The sequence below is a fragment of the Muscardinus avellanarius genome (assembly GCF_963383645.1).
Source record: "Muscardinus avellanarius genome assembly, chromosome: 2".
Classification (NCBI taxonomy): Eukaryota; Metazoa; Chordata; class Mammalia; order Rodentia; family Gliridae; genus Muscardinus; species Muscardinus avellanarius.
The window spans coordinates 134943016-134947119 of NC_137787.1; the positions used below are offsets into that span (position 1 = coordinate 134943016).

The 4104-nt window shown below is 42.2% G+C and overlaps 1 pseudogene across 1 annotated transcript; it reads left to right on the top strand.

Annotated features, from left to right (window-relative positions):
* The first annotated feature begins 297 nt into the window (after positions 1 to 297).
* LOC308258574 (smad nuclear-interacting protein 1-like) lies at positions 298 to 1494 on the top strand (annotated as a pseudogene). Its single transcript has one exon. The product of its transcript is annotated as a smad nuclear-interacting protein 1-like (transcript).
* The last annotated feature ends 2610 nt before the right edge of the window (positions 1495 to 4104 follow it).

Sequence of the window (4104 nt, forward strand, 5' to 3'; positions counted from 1 at the left end):
TTTGAAACAGTGACCACCAGGGTGCACTAGAGTGACTTGTTGCGCTGAGTGCTAGGCGTAAAGGAAGACAAAGTTGAGGACAAATCTTATTCCAGAGAGCAGCTAAACTCCTATATTCATGGTTTGTGAACTGAGCCCACGGGCTTGTTGATATTTCTATGGGATGTCTATGACATTGCTTTTTCTGGGATTGGGCTTACAAGTAAATCATTAATGATAGGAAAAGAGCAACTATCATTTACTTCAGCGAGAAAAGCTCAACGGACCTCTTTTCTTTCACTCAGCCCAGCTTTCAGGATGAAGGAGGTGACGAGCGAGCAGGCGCAGGGGAGCCCGCGAAGGCACTGGGACTGGGCCTTGGTGGCTGCAACGACTGTGGTCCTGAAGCAGGGGCGCCCGAGCACCGAACCCGCGCCTCCTAACCACGCCCTTCTGTTCTGACCTCTCGGGTGGTGTCCGGTGTCCCCACCTGCCCGCTACCGCCCTGGCCGCCGCAGGAACCGAGCCCAAGGAGTTAGCCAGGCCCCAGCCAAAAAGAAAAACAAGTCCTCAGGGAGAAGAAGCAAGTCTCCTCGAAGAGAGAGAGGCTGAAGTCCTCACCACTCAACAGTCAGAGTCAAGCAGGAACGGGAGGATCATCCCCGGAGAGGACTGGAGGATAGGGAGCACTATGAGACATCAGGACAGGAGCACAGACGAGCTAGGAACAGCAACCGAGACAGACCCTGGGGCCATTCCCCCGAAGGAGAAGCTCTGACGAGAGGCCTGGAGCGGGCAGGCGCAGGGACTGGATAGAGGCAGCCAAACTTTGCAGGCTCAGGAGGAAGAGAGAGAGAGTTTCATACTGCCAGATGCCGGTAGCATCGCCAGAGGAATGAGGTCAGTGGCAGTGGTAACGAGGCTCAGGAATCGGTTCCTCCATCTGGTGGCAACGGTAAAGACAGAGAGGTGCCTGCTAAAGACAAGCCAAACTTTGAGCTTTCTGGGAGCACTTCTTGAGGACAGCAACACCTTCCGGGGTGTAGTCATTAAATATAGCGAGCCCCTAGAAGCACGAATCCTCCCCTCCCATCCCCACCAAACGGTGGTGTCTCTACCACTTTAAAAATGATGGATTTCTTCGGGTCATGTACATCCATCTGCTTACCTTTTGTGTCGACAATGACTCGTCACAGACATTCCAACTGACCATCTTCCTTGTTCAAAGCAGCACGCAGTCTTTCAGTATCAGCTTGTGGAATACACCCGTGCTGATGGCAGAGTTGGCCGGAGGGTGAAGCTCTATGTCATTGACCTTGGCTCAGGCAATGGAAACCTTCTTGAACAATAAGCATATTGAGCCACAGAGATACTACAAGCTGAAAGAAAAGGATGTAAGTAAATTTGGCTTCAGTAGCAGAGAATGTTTTGTTCCATGAGTCATCGGATGCCTCTGAACTAGACAGGAAGGAAGATGAGGATGAGGATGAGGAGGAAGCAGTATCAGAGAGCTAGCAAAAAGAGAAGCTGAACTACTGAGGCACTTCTTCCTTCTTGGAAGGCTTAATTGCCTCAAAGAACATCGTGGTGCTCTCTGTAATCCCTCTTACTGCCTCAAGTTCCTCTGTTGTTGACCAGCTTATTTCACAGTTTAAAAACACTGACTTATGTTTTGTTGATCATTTTTCCCCTGGCACATCAGACTGTGGGCATTTGTTTTCAGAAAAGTCTCACCAGTTACAAAACATTTTAGGAGAAGTGTTGTGGCTTTAGTTGGTGCTTTTAGAATTGCTACCTAGGAAACTAAACCCTTAGATAAAAGGGAGGCATGACTTGTTCACTTTGCACAGCTACTTTATTATTTATTTAGTTGTTAAGCTTTGTGGACCAGGAATTTTTGTTTTGGGGACAAATCCCTGAGCAGAGAATCTTATTAAGCTTTGGTTGTCACCAAAAAACTTCCAACATATACCAAATCTTTGGCATGATTGAGCTCTTGAATCATACATGTTGATCTTGCAGTTAGCTTTTTTGGGGGAGAGTGAGAGCTTACTACATGACCTTATTATTGACTATTTGACTTAAACAGTTGCTCTAGGGCACCTGCTTAATCACATGAAAAAAATTCCCATTTCTCCATGGAACATGTATATAACAATTTTGATCATCTTGTCTTTTAGTTTTGCATTTTGATTTAAGTGTTTGCTTCTTTTCTTTGAGAAATATACCATCACTTATGTGGCCATGTATATACGTCTAAAGAAAGTTGTGTAGCTAGGTTTGGTAATCTTTGGGGCTGCTTTAACATTTTATTTCAGCTGTTCTCAAATTTTGGTGTTCTTCAACATCATCTGGAAAACACAAAATACAGAATGTACAGGTTTCCATTGGAACTGTGTAAATTAGAATTTTTGGACTAAGGACAAAGAAATGGATTTGTAGTTTAAATCATTCCAGTGACTAGGTAATCACATTTACTGGTGATTTACTCTTTATTTCTTTGATAACTAATACATTTAAATATTTTTTCAGGTACTTATTGTCCATTTGTATATCTTTAAAATGACCTGTTCTTGGGCAGGGAGTGGTGGCGCACACTTGTAATCAGTGCATTCTGGAGGGGGAGACTGAAGGATCATGGTTCCTGGACAGCCTCAGCTACTTAGTGAGGCTCCTTGCAACTCAGTGATACTCTGTTTACAAAACAAAGAATAAAAAAAATTAGGGCTGGGAGTGTCACTCAGAGGTAGAATGCCCCTGGGTTCTATCCCCAGTACCGGAAAAAAAAAAAAAAATCCCCTTCCAATCTTTTGTCCATTTAATAATCTTATTATAAGTTAGCAGAGTGCTCTATGTAACAGAAATATGTTTCTGGTTTTGAAACCATGTTTCTGTTCTATCAAGACAGTTAATCTTTGGCTTATTAAACAGTTTCTGTCCTTTTTGTATACATCTAACTCAAGCACAGCAGTGAATCTGTCATGATGCCAGAAATTGCTCTAAACTTCTTCTTGATAATTTTATATCACTTTTTCAAGAGACTTAAAATTATGATAACTAGATAGTAATGCTCTCAAGAGAAATACAGTGCCAACAAGTAGCCTACCCAAGCCAAGCCAACTCTCCAGCATGGTTTGAATGACTTGATAAATAATCTTGCATGATAAGTAGAAATGGAGTTTTATTGATTATAAAAGCTAGATAATACATAAATTTCTGCAGAGAAACTGGCAAAAATGTGATAATTTTGAAGTTTATGTCAATATATGTGCCCATCGTCTGGGGTAAGAATGATATTGCTTTGATCTCTCAGAGTAGAAAGTTAAGTCACTGGTGTCTCAGATTCTTACCAACAACATATGGATACAATAGATCCCCAATATTTGTGATCATTATCGAAAAACATCGAACTAACTCTTAGATGAAATATATATGTATATATAAAATACATATAATTTTTCATCCTAAAAACAAATCATTCTGGAAGATTCTGTTCTCTATATTTTATGAAAGAGAAACCAAGATTGAGAAGTGTTATGTGACTTGCTTGAGCCCACATTACTAACAAGTGCCAGAGTTGGGTTCAAATCCCATCCACCTGGCCCTACCCAGAGCTGGAGCTTCCTGAAGGACCCGCCCTACCCCAGGTGCCTGTGTCCTCTGATGAGCTCTGCAAGAGCAGAAGCAAGGAGTTGCCGTTTGACAGCTGGGACCTGACACTTGGGGGAATTCCAAGTTTTTGATGCTCTGTGCATGTCTTCAAATTATTGTAAAGTGTCTGGGAATATTTGGGGTTAAAAGTAAATTTTAGAAAGTAGGTGGACTTACAATTATTGCACCTGTAAACAAAAGAATCTACTGTGTCGATGAGAATACAAGAGCACACATTTACATAAAACTATCACATGTAGTCTTTGGAGGTGGGGACGAGAGACTGGGTAGGATGGCCTGAAGCAAGAATTTCTGAATGTGTTTTACTCTAAATTGGATACTAATTGGATTCTTTGATCATTAAAGGTCTCTGGAGTACGCCATGATTTTGTCACTAGGCTTTCTTTTTTATGGGTCTAAATGAAGCAACCCATTATATAACATTATATAACAAAACTGTAAAATGTGGGGTTA